General features: G+C 45.5%; 1 protein-coding gene across 2 annotated transcripts in view; it reads left to right on the top strand.

Annotated features, from left to right (window-relative positions):
• SETBP1 (SET binding protein 1) overlaps positions 1-15,537 on the top strand; it is a 273,291-nt gene that overhangs the window by 239,644 nt on the left and 18,110 nt on the right. The window lies entirely within an intron of this gene.

Genomic DNA, 15,537 nt, shown 5'->3' on the forward strand with positions numbered 1-15,537 from the left:
CAGTGTCCTTCTTGAACTGTGGTGCCCAGAAAAGTGGAGAAGCGGTGCGCGGTGAGTCAGGTATGGAAGGTGGAGAAGGAGGGCCGAGAGCGGCGGTGGCAGTGAGGCTCGGGCAGCGCGATACCTCCCTTCCCATCGGAGCAGCCCCAATCCCATCCCTACTTGCGTGCAAGCAGGAGGGGGCGGGGATCCCTCAGTTGGGAAGGGAGGCTTCCCATTGCATGCAAGTATGAGTTGGGAGGCTGCTCCGATAGGCAGCATGAAGCCTCCCTTCACGACTTAGATGCTGGGGTCAGGGAAGGTGGAGGCAGCCCAGAAGCTGCATCTTCGAGCCCCTGCACCACCATCGTATGGGGACTTCTGAGCAGCTCCTGAAGCCAGCCAGAGCCAACTGCTCCAGGCTGCTGAGACTGCCGCTGCTGCATTTCCCGGGGACATTAGATGAAATCCGGGGACATTCTGGGGATGGAATTTGTCCAGGGACGTATTCACAAATCTGGGGACTGTCCCCGGGAAACGGGGATGTCTGCTAACCCTACCCTAGAGGGCAGGGAACCACTGCTCTGACGGCTAGGGTGACATCTCTCTCTTCCTCTTCCTTCTCCATTCCTCGCTTTCCCACAGTCTTGTAGGATAGGGTTAGATTAGGTTCATCAGATTTCTCCATCGCTTCCCGTTGAAAAAATCCCGGAACAATTTGCAATCAAATTGCAATAACCAAGTCATGTAAACATCCTTTAATGGTACAATATATGCTGCCAAGCAATTCTTCCTTTCAATATACCCATTCAAACAATGCAAACACAAAAGAGATGTCGCCCCGAAGCATTTTCTTTCCATATGAGGTAGTCAGGAAAGACTACGAGAGGGGTAAGACATTAGATGTGGTGGAGGATGTTTTGGGGTGTGTGCTAAGTTTTATTTCTCTATAGTGCATTCAAAGTGTTGGTGCTGACCTTTAAAGCCCTAAACGGCCTTGGCCCAGTACACTTGAAGGAGCATCTCCACCTCCATCGTCCAGCCCAGACACTGAGGTCCAGCTCCGAGGGCCTTCTGGCGGTTCCCTCCTTGCGAGAAGTGAGGTTACAGGGATCCAGGCAAAGGGCCTTCTTGGTAGTGGAACACCCTCCCATCAGATGTCAAGGAAATAAACAACTACAGTTGTATCTCGGGTTTCAGACTCTTCAGGTTACAGACGCTTCAGGTTACAGATTCTACTAACCCAGAAATAGTACCTCGGCTTAAGAACTTTGCTTCAGGATGAGAACAGAAATCGTGCAGCGGCGGCGCTCGTGCAGTGGTGCTTCAGGCTAAGAACAGTTTCAGGTTAAGAATGGACCTCCAGAACGAATTAAGTTCTTAACCCGAGGTACCACTATATCTGACTTTTAGGGAAGTTTTTAATGTTTGATGTTTTATTCTGTTTAATATTCTGTTGGAGCAGCCCAGCGTGGCTTGGGAAGCACAGCCAGATGGGCGGGGTATAATTATTATTATTATTATTATTATTATTATTATTATTATTATTTAATCACAACACGTGTTAAACAGTCCCACTCTCCATTCATCACCATTCTTATTTTGCATTTATCTGCACACACTCTCTGCCCTGAGGCTTTGCAGCTATTTGCTCTCGTTAATTCAATCTGTTGTCTTTACTGGTGATTGTACAATTTCCTCCTCAGATGTAGAAGGGAAACCATTTGCGAGTTAATACATATCCTTAATAGAGGAGGAGGAATCAAAAGCTCCATCACTCTGGAGTATTAATGAGAAGATAAAGCCTCAATGTATATTATTTCTCCTATCTGCATAGATAAGGCAAACATACCTTTTAGTGATAAATCAGAATTAAACCTTGAATTGACACAGATAATATAACAAAGCCAAAGCAAGACTTTTTTTTAAAAAAAAAAAAAAGCTTGGCAGCAGGTTTGGGGGTTTTTAGGGGGTATTTCTCATTTTCTCATTTTACATGTGTAAATCAATTTTAAAATAATCAATCCACATTTTCTTCAATTTACCTCCCCTCTGCAGTTATTTCTTTTATATCTAGTTATTAACTTCCTATTATATTACCTTTTAATTACTCTTACAACACTACTACTACAACCCTGCTCACGTTTTAAGTTGTTTACACTGCATCTTCAAATAATCCATAAATTTTCTCCACCCAGTCATAAAAAGTCTCCCTTCTTGATTTCTCCTACTTTCGGTAAGTTTTGCCATTTCTGCGTATTCCTTCAATTTTATCTGTCAGTCCTCTTTGGTTGGAACTGTTTCTTCTTTCCACCTTTTGGGCGTATATCACGAGAGCTACTCTTGGCAGCAGTCTAAGTCTGCGGCCATCATTGAACTCAATGGGACTTGTTTCTGAGTAAACATATCGTAGGTTTGGGCTGAGTGAAAATGCACAAGTCCTACGTGGGCTGTTTGGGGAGCTTTCCCCTTTTGTTAAGTTATTAAGTTTGTGGTTTTTTTTACATGGCGTATTTCAGGGCTCCCCTCAAGGATGCCAAAACCTCATTTCCTCCCACTGTGGCCCCATTTTGTCACCAGTCCTGTCAGCGCAGGGGCACTAAGTTCACTGTTAGAAGCTGCAGTTATTGTCAGTTCAATGTAAGCCTTCCATTCATTGGGCCTTCATGTTTGGTTCTTTGGCTGCCCATTGGATTCATAACCTCTGCCCCCACCTTGGGTGGCTTAGGACGTTTCTCCCAAAGCAGAACAGAGGGATCATTCACGATTCCTCCATTATGGCATCCAACTTTTGTGCAGAGTGTTTGTGGGGAGGAGCGGTGAGCCCCAGAATATTTGCTGGAGGAAGCGTGAGTCACTTGCGCTTCCTCCGTTGCTTCATGAGGCGAATAGCCGAAGCCACCTCTTGTCTCTCTAGATTAGGAGAAGACGAGAGCGTGTGAAACATCATCTCACATGCCCAGGCTTGGGAAGTGAAGTAGGAGGCCTGGTAATTGGAGCAGCCTGCCAAAACATAGAATGCCAGTTTGACGGAGCTGCGCTGGCGGACAGCTTGTTCCCAAGGTCAAGTTGCTTGTCACGGCGTATAAAGCCCTACAACGGGGAATTTGCATGGTTCACTTTTCTCAGCAAACCATCCCGGTACGATGGTCCCAGACATGTCTGCAGATCAGAAAGTAACTCCTGATCGGATTGTGCACTTCGCCGGATTTTGCAGCGTAGACCTGATGCAAATAACAACACCAAACCTCTGGTTACGCGAAACATATTCAACAAACACACAAGACGTAACCGGCTGTACGTTTGAAAAAATAATATATACTATTCGTTGTATTGAATTGTAGATTTCAACAGAAGCAGCTCATAAAGTTCAACGGAAAAAGTAGAAGACCCAGTGGATCAGTTCATTCTCTAATTGGTTTATGCATAAGGTCCATATATGTGAAAGTGTCTATTCCACCTGTCTGTTCATAGAGTCCAACAATCCACACGAAAGGTTGTTGCAGTTCCACAGAATCCTTTCACAGAGTCTAAGACAAGGATTCCGGAATATCAGCCTTGTTTTGCCATCTTGGGCTTCATCAGTAGTACAAACTCTTGTTGTTGTTTAGTCATTTAGTCGTGTCCGACTCTTCGTGACCCCATGGACCAGAGCACGCCAGGCACTTCTGTCTTCCACTGCCTCACGCAGTTTGGTCAAACTCATGCTGGTAGCTTCGAGAACACTATCCAACCATCTCGTCCTCTGTTGTCCCCTTCTCCTTGTGCCCTCCATCTTTCCCAACATCAGGGTCTTTTCCAGGGAGTCTTCTCTTCTCATGAGGTGGCCAAAGTATTGGAGCCTCAGCTTCACGACCTGTCCTTACAGTGAGCACTCAGGGCTGATTTCCTTAAGAATTGATAGATTTGATCTTCTTGCAGTCCATGGGACTCTCAAGAGTCTCCTCCAAACTCTAGGTAATGCAAATAAATACAATATCGTAATCTCACACATTTTTACAGCAAAAATAATATAAAAACCGTCAACAACTGTACATACCATATATGATATCACACGACAGTGGATCTTATAGCATAGTAGTAGCTGCTGTAAGCAGCAAATTTTACAGAGTAGAGTTATATGGACAGGCACAATATTGATCTGAGTAACAGGTGTTATCAAACATACAGCCGGTTACGTCTTGTGTGTTTATTGAATAGTGTAGACCTGATGGCATCCAGTTAAAAATACATGTTTTAATGCATCCTTTATAGAAAAGTGTATTAAGAAGCATTGCACTGAAAGATATGCAACCTGGGGAAAGGCGTAAAATAATGCGTATAATAATCCAGACATCTTAAATGCAAACTTTTCAGGTGTTCTCTTAAGAAATCCACACAAAACTGGGGCGGAACAGACCAATAACTGAGTGTCGGTGAAAAATGAAATGGGATGAGTCTGGGCTGATCTGTCTTTTCCTACCTACGCAGCTTATGTCCTAGATACTTGGATGGACTGCCTGCTCTCACATAAACCTGACCAAACTTTACGATCAGATAGGGATGCCCTCTTAACAGTGCTTCACTTGTCTCCTGCGCAAAATGCAATGACATGTGAGAGCAAGATGTTTGGCCGCAGGAGTTACCAGAAGGAGGTGTACAAGGCCCCATCCAACTGTCTTAGAGACTCCACTCCAGATTTGTTTAGCCTTTTCTTCTCCTGAAATCCGACAAGGCAGCGGAGGTTTAGGATCAAAGTTTTCCTTCTCCTAGTTGGGCTACCTTCCCATGTTCACAAGCCCCATCTGCCCCTCACTTCCCTCTACAGCATGAGAAGAAACTGCCTTCTTGACTTTGGGGCCGACTATTGGTCTCGTCTGTTCAATCTGCTGAAAGCTGTCTTTGCATGCAGGGGAAGTCCCTAACTCACTGACGGTTTAAGACCCATCGGCTACGCTCACCTGGTTTGGCCAACCAGTTGAACCCATTCCTGGATTGTGACTGCTGTTCATGCTGAGAGCTTCTAGGAGACATAGGTGAGAGCTGAGTGCAAGGTGAGAACCAAAGGTGGACAAACTAGCTGGTGTGGTGTAGTGGTTAGGAGCGGTAGACTCATAATCTGGTGAACTGGGTTCGCGTCCCCGCTCCTCCACATGCAGCTGCTGGGCTAGTCACACTTCTTTGACCTTGACCTTGGGCTAGTCACACTTCTGTGAAGTCTCAGACTCACTCACCTCACAGAGTGTTTGCTGTGGGGCAGGAAGGAAAAGGAGATCGTTAGCCACTTTGAAACTCCTTCAGATAGTGATAAAGCGGGATATCAAATCCAAACTCTTCTACCCCAGAGTGAGCATGATGTGTGTCCCACAAGAGGTACTTAATTAACCGTAACAACACCAATGACAATACAGTGGTACCTCGGGTTACATACACTTCCGGTTACAGACTCCACTAACCCAGAAATATTACCTTGGGTTAAGAACTTTGCTTCAGGATGAGAACAGAAATCGTGCTCCAACGGTGCAGTGGCAGCAGGAGGCCCCATTAGTTAAAGTGTTGCTTCAGGTTAAGAACAGTTTCAGGTTAAGAACAGACCTCCAGAACGAATGAAGTTCTTAACCCGAGGTACCACTGTATAGACTAGGTAAAGGTAAAGGACCCCTGGACGGTTATGTCCAGTCAAAGGCGACTATGGGGTTGCGGCGCTCATCTCACTTTCAGACCGAGAGAGCCACCGTTTGTCCACAGACAGCTTTCCGGGTCATGTGGCCAGCAGGACTAAACCACTTCTGGCACAATGGGACACCATCACAGAAACCAGAGTGCATGGAAACGCCATTTACCTTCCCGCCACAGCGGTACCTATTTATCTACTTGCACTGGCGTGCTTTCGAACTGATAGGTTGGCAGGAGCTGGGACCAGACAACAGGAGCTCACCCCGTCATGGGGATTTGAACTGCCGACCTTCTGATCAGCAAGCCCTAGGCTCGGTGGTTTAGACCACAGTGCCACTCGCGTCCCATAGACTATATTCTTACAATGCATAGGGGTCATCTGAATCCTGCTGTTGTGAGCTTGCTAGGATTGCTAGTTTTAGGGCTTGGTGTTTACTCGCTAAATGCTGGAGTGTGTTGCTGAACCACCATGGAAATGGCCCTCTTATTTTTAGGCGATTTAAAAATATTTCTATGAAGAGTTTCTCTCAAAAATCTTAAACAAGAGAGCTATGTATCGGATTTCCTTGGAAGTCAACCGAGAGGCCGAACAAAGTAGAAAGGGATGGCAAGACGTATTTAACCTCATTAGTTTGAGCGGGGCTGACTCTGCATAATCCATCAGCGTAGAGGCTCGGAGGAGGAACACGACTGTTTCCACATCTCATTTGCATAATGGATGAGATGTGAAACGAGTCCGAGGGAAAGAGAAGCGCCCTGAAGGGACGAAAGTTTATCATAGCGCAGAAGAGTTCTCTTAGATCGTTGCCTTCAATTTCCGCTAACAAGATGACAAATTAATTGTTCTGAATTGCTGCATCAACCGAAATAATAATAATAATCTGAAAAATGGCAAAACGGGTCTGTCTGATCGCAGCAGAGGAAAGGAACAATTTGAAGCTTCCTTGCGCGGCAGGAAGAGGAGGCGGAGGCAGATTTGTGCGTCGTGTCTCTGAGCATTTGCGTTCCGGCACACCGGCTTCTCCGCTGCTCCTTTAAGAAGCGTGCCGCCGTTCTAATCTGATATTGGGCCTCAGCTTTATTAGTGAGGCAAGCGAATCGACTCTATCAGACGAGCCTCAGGACATCCAGGAATTGATCATCCTGCAGGAATAACCGCTTGGTGTTTATTAGCTCAGGAGTTCATCACTATCACTTCCCTTCATCCGATTCCTAAGAGGCTTCTCAGAGCTATCATTGTGGCATTAGCTCTTCTGGGTGTGCTAGCAGAGATAAAGATCGGGAGATCTAGGTAATGATGGCTCCAGCACAGACACACACACACAAAACCCTTCTCCTCCTCTTTCTCTCTCTGCAGTATTTAGAGCAGGGATAACGGATGTTTTCATCTGTAAAGGAGACAATATGAGCGTGTGAGCCACTACTAATTGTCATGTGATTAACATAATTTGCATACCATGCCGTTATTCTTTTCACAAGTCAAACAACTGTCAGTGGACCCATTGCCCTGTCTCTACATTATTCTTTTTTAAAACAAAAAACAAAAAAACCCAACAATACCGTATTTTTCTGTGTATAAGACGCCCGCCCCATGTATAAGACAACCCCTATTTTTTCGAACACAAAATTAAGAAATCAATAAACATCAAACATAACAACTCTGAGCTTTTTGCGGGGAGGTCGCCCAAAGTTAGGGTTGCCATATTTTTAGAGCCAGAGCGTTCGCCATCCATGTATAAGATGACCCCCAATCTTTGACTTAAAAAAAAAAATAGCTAAAATAAAATCCTCTTATACATGGAAAAATACAGTACAGTGGTACCTCAGGTTAAGTACTTAATTCGTTCCGGAGGTCTGTACTTAACCTGAAACTGTTCTTAACCTGAAGCACCACTTCAGCTAATGGGGCCTCCCACTGCCGCCGCGCCGCCGGAGCACAATTTCTGTTCTCATCCTGAAGCAAAGTTCTTAACCTGAAGCACTATTTCTGGGTTAGCGGAGTCTGTAACCTGAAGCGTATGTAACCTGAAGCGTATGTAACCTGAGGTACCACTGTATATGTATTGGGGAATAAGGAAAGAGATTTCAGATAGATCTCCGCTCCTACGAGCATGTGTACTACTGAATAGAAACTGTTACTATACCTGCCTTAAGATCAAAAGGAATGTGCTCTCTGTATTTTCAAAGTTTGGCTTTTTCTGAAAGTGGCAGTGCATGTCATACAGGGCAGAGCAAGCATTTCTTTAAGAAAGAGCAATTACTTCTCTTTGCTGCATATATCATACAGTAATTCCATTCTCTCATTCGGGCTATGAAGCCAGGCATTGCTCTCAAAGATCCACTTAAGATCTTCCATTTTCTTATACCTTTCTTTTTTAAAAGAGAGAATGAGAGAGAGATTTCTTGGATATCATATTTCTTCTGAATCTTTATTCAAGATAGTAATAAAAATGCAAATAATCTGACCCAGCCAATGTTTCAGGGTGCATTATGTTGCAAATGCCTCACCTAACTAAATTAAAAAGCAAAAGACCGCAAAGGAGTTTTGCATTGGAGGTGAGCTGTATGCATCAGTTTATAAAATTAGCAGACCTGTGGAGTTTGGAGGAAGCAAAACCCTGGAGGGCTTATCTCCTGTGAAAATCTTCTGCTCTGGAAAGCCTTATACAGTGGTGCCTCGCAAGATGAAATTAATTCGTTCTGCGAGTTTTGTCGTCTTGCGATTTTTTTCGTCTTGCGAAGCACGGTGTCGGGAAAGTTTTGGAAAAGCTTCAAAAATCACCAAATTCTTCAAAAACCTCAAAAAAGGCTACCACACCGCGTGCTATGAGTTGCTCCTCAAAGTCAAGCCGCAACTGTATTAACAGTGTTAAGAAAAAGGAAACAAACTTGCAAGACGTTTCCGTCTTGCAAAGCAAGCCCATAGGGAAAATTGTCTTGCGAAGCAGCTCAAAAAACAAAAAAACCCTTTCGTTTTGCGAGTTTTCCGTCTTGTGAGGCATTCGTCTTGCGAGGTACCACTGTATGCCAGTCTATGACTTCTTTTACAGGCCACAATCCTGTGCAGCTGGAAGTAAACCTAATTATATGGAGCTTGTTTCCCAAGTAAACATGCACAGGGTTGTACCATTAGACTTGAGTGCCGAAGGTTCAGTTCATTCTGGTACAGTGGTACCTTGGTTCTCAAATGCCTTGGTACTCAAACAACTTGGAACGCAAACACTGCAAACCCGGAAGTAAGTGTTCCGGTTTGCGAACTTTTTTTCAGAAGCCGAACGTGCTCAGTTTTGAGAGCCACACTTCCATTTTGAGTTCCACACTTCTGTTTTGAATGTTACGCTGAAGTCTGGCTGTTTTTGCAATTTATTTTGCGTTTTTGTTTTTGCGGCTCTTTTTTTGTTTTTGTGACTGCGTGGAACCCAGTTCAGCTACTGACTGATTGATTGTGTGACTGCAGTACATTGTTTTTTGCTTTCGTTCTATGAATCAATGGACTCGTTAGATTGTAAAATTTGTGTTAAATTGCTGTTTTAGGGGTTGTTTTTAAAAGTCTGGAACGGAGTAATCCATTTTGCATTACTTTCTGTGGGAAAGCGCACCTTGGTTTTGGAACACTTTGGTTTTGGAACAGACTTCCGGAACGGATTCAGTTTGCGAACCAAGGTACCACTGTACTTTACATTGTCATCACTGTCCCCCACTGCCCTAGGTAGATCATTGGGAATAGGAAAGCACTGGGAAATTGGCAAAAGGCCCTTCGTTATTCTTGAGATCTTGGGGTCATAGCCGATAGCTTGTTGAAGATGTTGACCCAGTGTGCAGAAGCTGTGAAAAAGGTGAATACCATTCCATTGATTGTTAGGAAAGGAACTGAAAATAAAACTGTTGGTAACATAATTTGTTGTTGTTGAGTCATTTAGTCGTGTCCGACCCTTTGTGACCCCATGGACCAGAGCACGCCGCCACTCCTGTCTTCCACTACCTCCCGCAGTTTCGTCAAACTCATGCTGGTAGCTTCGAGAACACTGTCCAACCATCTCGTCCTCTGTTGTCCCCTTCTCCATGTGCCCTCCATCTTTCCCAACATCAGGGTCTTTTCCAGGGAGTCTTCTCTTCTCATGAGGTGGCCAAAGTCTTGGAGCCTCTGCTTCACGATCTGTCCTTCCAGTGAGCACTCAGGGCTGATTTCCTTCAGAATGGATAGGTTTGATCTTCTTGCAGTCCATGGGACTCTCAAGAGTCTCCTCCAGCACCATAATTCAAAAGCATCAATTCTTTGGCGACCAGCCTTCTTTGTGGTCCAGCTCTCACTTCCATACATCACTACTGGGAAAACCATAGCTTTAATTATACGGACCTTTGTTGGCAAGGTGATGTCTCTGCTTTTTAAGATGCTGTCTAGATTTTTCATTGCTTTTCTCCCAAGAAGCGGCATTTTTTTTATTTTGTGATGGTGTGGCCACACTTGGAGGACTTGTGTACAGTTCTGGTCACCTCGCCTGAAAAGGGATATTGAAGAGCTTTGAAAGGTTCAGTAAAAGGACAAGCAAAGTGATCAAGGGGGTGGAGCCACTTCCTCGTGAGGGAAGGTTTCAACTGAACATGGGGCAAAATGGCTGCCTTAAGAATCCTAATTTGGTTGACGTGCTGCAGGTTTCTCACTCTTTCAGTAGGACATGGGAACTGGTGTGTGTGCACCAAAGACCTGTTGTTGTTGTTGTTGTTGTTGTTGTGTCATTTGTTGTCTAAAGTTCTCCTAGTGATTTATGGCACCATGTCTAAAACATAAATGTAAATACATAACACCATCAAAACAGAACAAACAAACCATCTCCCCTCGAAGTTTTGTGGGTTTTGTGGAGGGAGATGAAGGAAGTGCATTAGGTGGCATCTAGAGGCAGTCCAAAGTGAAAGAGAGGAAGGGTGGGGTTTATGGGTGAAGCAGGAGACCGTCAAATGACGGAAGATGGAGGAGCTTGGAGAACATCGGCAGGTGCACATAGGAGCATGAGAGCAAATAATTTATGGGGCAAAAGGCCACAGAGGGATTTGAAGGAAAGGACAAAGAGCTTGGCCTGAACCAAGAAGCAGACAGGAAGCTGTAATAGAGAGGGATGTTGCATTATCAGAGTGACAAGAGAGGTGAATCATTTTGGGAACACAGTACTGAATAGACTTGAGGGAACCAAGTTGAGAAGTGGAAGACCAGAAAGGAGGAGATTGCAAAAATATAAGGGAATGATGGTCAGAGTCAAACCAAATACAGTGGTACCTCGGGTTAAGAACTTAATTCGTTCCGGAGGTGCGTTCTTAACCTGAAATGGTTTTTAACCCAAAGCACCACTTTAGCTATTGAGGCCTCCTGCTGCCGCCGCGCTGCCAGAGCACAATTTCTGTTCTCATCCTGAAGCAAAGTGCTTAACCCGAGGTACTATTTCTGGGTTAGCGGAGTCTGTAACCTGAAGCGTCTGTAACCTGAAGCGTTTGTAACCTGAGGTACCACTGTATTGAAGTCACATATATATATATCACATATAATCACACACACAGAGAGAGAGAGAGAGAGAGAGAGAGAGAGAGAGAGAGAGAGAGAGAGAGTTTGATCCACTTCCTACTGATGTCACAAAGCTGTTGTGGGTTTTAGTACATTTTTTTCAGGTCGTACCCTATAGCAGTTCATCAGTTGGTGAATTACTGTATTGACCCAAATATAAGCCGCACCCACAAATAAGCTGCACCTTTAAAATTCGGGAGGGGGGAGAGAAAGAAAAGACAATACCCGAATATAAGCCGCTCCCTTAAAATTTCGCACTCACGCCCACAAATGGCAAATGTAGAAGAAAATCCTACGGGTACCATTCCCTTGCGCTCCCAGGCTGCTTCCGGGGTGGGTGGGAGCCCCACCACTTTGCTGGCAGTCTTCTCCCCTTCCCCCTTCTTTCTGGCAGCTTGGGGGAGGCCATGAATATAAGCCGCACTTTAACTTTTCACTTTTGGAATTCGGGGGGGGGGGGAGTGTAGCTATTATTTGGGCCCATATGGTAAGTTTCTCTTTTTGGACTTTCCCTCGATAGTCGTCCACCAACCTTTCCTGTGCAGATTTCAAGCCGAACAATAAACGCTGCTGGATATTTTCCCAAACAGGAGTTAGTTTTATTTATTTTGGGGTTGGAGGGGGGGGCTGAGAAGTCAGGCCACAAATGACTTAGATGTGATAGATGTTCCTAAATCCAAAACCCTCGGCATTATTACCTAACCACATATCCTAACGGAAGCATAAAAATGTGTAAATCACCCGAGTCGATAGGCTCTGTAATCCAACAGCTTCTAGGGGCCTTTAAAATTTTCCCTCTGTACACACACATGCACAAACAATTGATTCAAACCATTGATTGACTTTCCTGACAGATATAGGCATCTCTCTGTGCAGTCACCAAATTCACAAACCACACCTGTCCTACTTGACGCAGTCAGAGTGAAGCCCCCTGCTTAATGTATGCATGCTTTGGGCGGGGCAGTGTCTCAGACACCAGTTGATCACAGAATTTTAGAGCTGGAGGTCATTTAGTGCAGCCCCACTTCCCAGTGTAGGATCTACAACGAAGGATGCAGTTACAGAACCATCTCTGATAGATAGCTGACTGCCTCACCTCTGCTTAAACATGTCCAGCAGTTGAGATCCCATAATTCCTTCAAGACAAGAGTAGATACAAACATTGACTGAATATGCTGAATTAGATAGTCTATCTGAAAAAATAAACCGAGAATTGAATTTGTATCAAAATGGGAGGCCTTCAGCGCATATCTTAAACTAAATTATACCATATTAAAATCTGTAGCAGCTTTTGAGTGATCCCAGCAGTTTTTATTAATTGCTTATATCAACATTTCTAAATTATGAAAATATTAACATTAAAAATAGTATTTTGATATGGCAGCAAATTTATGTAAAAAGAATTAAGGAATAAATGGGAAGTCGGGTATAAAAGATAACGAGATTTTTTTTACTTTTATTGTAACATGAAATTGTAATCACAAATTTTTGTCATATTTTTTATCTAAATAACAGATTGTGTAGATTTCATTTTCTTTCCTTTTCTCTCCCCTTTTAAGTTGTACCCCATTTTCAGTATTGTTCCCCTTTTTTTGTAAGTAAGCATGGAAAGAGAGAGAGAGAGAGAGAGAGAGAGAGAGAGAGAGAGATCATCTCTGGACCACTGCAAAGCAGCTCTTCCCATTAGGAAGTTTTCCCCCAGGCACCTCTTGGGTGCTGGGCTCAGCTGGCAGCCTTCCCCTCAGATAGCCCCTTTATAGCTGCTGGATTCTGGCAGGAGCTATGGACCAGAACGCTCTTCCCAAACCTGCTGCCCTCCAGATTGTGTCTTCGACTTTCCCATCAGCCCCAGCCAGCCCATGGTCTAGTCTCTCCCCCCTATGGTATGCGTGTAGGCAGGGACTTTTCCCAGGGTGCTTCCAAACAGGTAGTTTTATTGTGAAACCAGATGACCTCGTGGATGCACTTTTCTTTATTTTTTTGCAGCCTCCACATGCTGTTGACATCAGAATGACAGTCTGTATTTCCCTCCCACCACCAGGTCCATAGGAAGCACCAGACCATAAGGCACACCTAGTTTCAGGAGGAGGAAAACTAGAAAAAAAATATTCTGAATCCCAGAAGCCAGAACAGCAAGAGAGATCTCACTTCTGGGATAGTCTATGGCTGTTCTGGCTTCTGGGATAGCTGCGCCAAGCCTCTTCAGGGCAGCGGGATGAAGGCTCCCCCTGCCGCTTCGGGGCTGCAGAAAGCCAGGAGAGGTGCTTCGTTGAAGGGGCGCTGCACAGTTCTCTCTCTCTGCGCAGCACCCCTTCAGCCAAGCGGGAGGAGGAACAGAAGCAGCCCCTTCTGTTCCTCTGGCTTCGCAGGACAGGCGCGTCGCTGAGAAGCAGGGCAGGCATGTCGCTACACAGTTCTCCCACTCTGCGCAGCGAGGGAGAACTGCACAGCGCCACTTCAGCGAAGTGGGAGGAGGAACAGAAGGAGCCCCTTCTGTTCCTCCTCCGGCTTCGCAGGACAGGCCCATCGCTGTGAAGCGGGACAGGCGCATGGTTGAAGGGGCGCTGCGCAGTTCTCCCTCTCTGCGCAGTGCCTCTCCTGTGAAGGAGAGGCGCTGCGCAGAGAGGGAGAACTGCGCAGCGCCCCTTCAGCCAAGCGAGAGGAGGAACAGAAGGCGCCCCTTCTGTTCCTCCTCCGGCTTCGCAGGACAGGTGCGTCGCTGTGAAGAGGGAGAGCTGTGCAGCGCCCCTTCAGCGAAGCGGGAGGGGGCTCCGTTCCTCCTCCCGCTTCGCTGAAGGGACGCAGGGCTATGCAGCTCTCCCTCTCCGCGCAGCGCCATTCGCTCTATAAGACGCACTCACATTTCCCCTTACTTTTTAGGAGGAAAAAAGTGAGTCTTATGGAGCGAAAAATACGGTAACCTGAATTTACCCTTTCTGTTGCCCACAACCCATTTGCAACCCACAGCTGCCAAGCAGAGCCTCCTCTGGTTTCCAGCTGGCCTTTCTCCAACTGACAATTTGGACTTTTGACGCTCTCTCTTGGGGTTCTCTCACACAGCCGGGCTCTCCCCCCTCTCTGCAGGCAAAGACGGGCATGCGCATTCTACGGTGTGTTGCGGGCAGCAGTTTTCACTCGCGATCTCCGCTTTCCGGAGTATCTGTTCTCCGGGCAGAAAACTACTACCACTGCACTTTACATGCCATGTCTGTCTTCACCCTGAGTTCACTTGTTCAGAACTTGTCGACAGCCTGCCTTTTGGCCCGGATATTACTTTCAGTTAACTTGGCCACCTCTTGCACAAGGTTTCACTGCAACGGGGGTGGGCTGAAGTCAGTCTTCAAAGGCCTACGTTCTTTTTCTTTCTTTCCTTTTTGCCAGACCCCCTGTGGTCCATCAATGTGTTTTAAATTTGCAATGAAAAGAGTGCACATTCAGGGTCTCCGAACAGGTATGGAATAGCTAGTCTTTATGATGTGAGCCTGAGCTTTTTGCCCTACTTTTATTTATTTTTCTATTTTCTTGCAATTATAGCCCACCTTACTTCCATCAAGGAAGCAGACATGTGCTCCCCATCCAAGCACTGACCAGACCCAGACCTGCTTAGCATCAGCAAAGTGTTGGGCTGATGTTTCCTCTTATCATTTCATGATCTTGCAAGAGTCCACCTCAGTAGAGAATCACAATTGGTTCAATTGGATGCCTGCATTACAGTTATTGACAAGTTCTTGAGTATCTTTTGGGGGGTTTTTGTGGAAAACAGCCATAGAAAACTGTTTGCCAGTCTGGCCCAATATAGTCTACTCTTATTGCTAGTAGATTTCCAGACTGTTTCCCATCAACAGCTATTAGGTGGAAATGTCCAGGATTGAACCTGCAACCTTCTGCACCCAAAGCACTGAGTCACGAACCCTTTAACTTCAGGCTAACCTCTAGTGGCTAGGGAGAATGTTAAGTGCCCAGAGAAAAGGAGACATGCTGCCAAAATAAGAAGACCATACATTAAATAGGGACATCCTAAGGCAAAATGGGACATTCTCAGAGAATTGTGAAAGTTTTGATGATCTCCTTCTACCTGTCCACAATAGAAGGTGTCCTTTCATACTGCATCACGGTGTGGTACGCTGGTTTGACATCAACTGATAGGAAGTGCCTATGGAGGGTGGTGAATACTGCACAAGATATTATGGGCTGTCCTGTGAATCCGCTGGATGAAACAGTGGAAGAACGTTGCCTCAGGAGAGTGAGGAAAATTCTCAGGGATGATTCGCACCCTGGCCGGCACTTTCTTGATCTCCTCCCCTCGGGCAGAAGATATAGAAGCATGATTATTTGCACCAACAGGGTAA

The sequence above is a fragment of the Podarcis pityusensis genome, assembly GCF_964106645.2.
Source record: "Podarcis pityusensis genome assembly, chromosome: 11".
Taxonomy (NCBI): Eukaryota; Metazoa; Chordata; class Lepidosauria; order Squamata; family Lacertidae; genus Podarcis; species Podarcis pityusensis.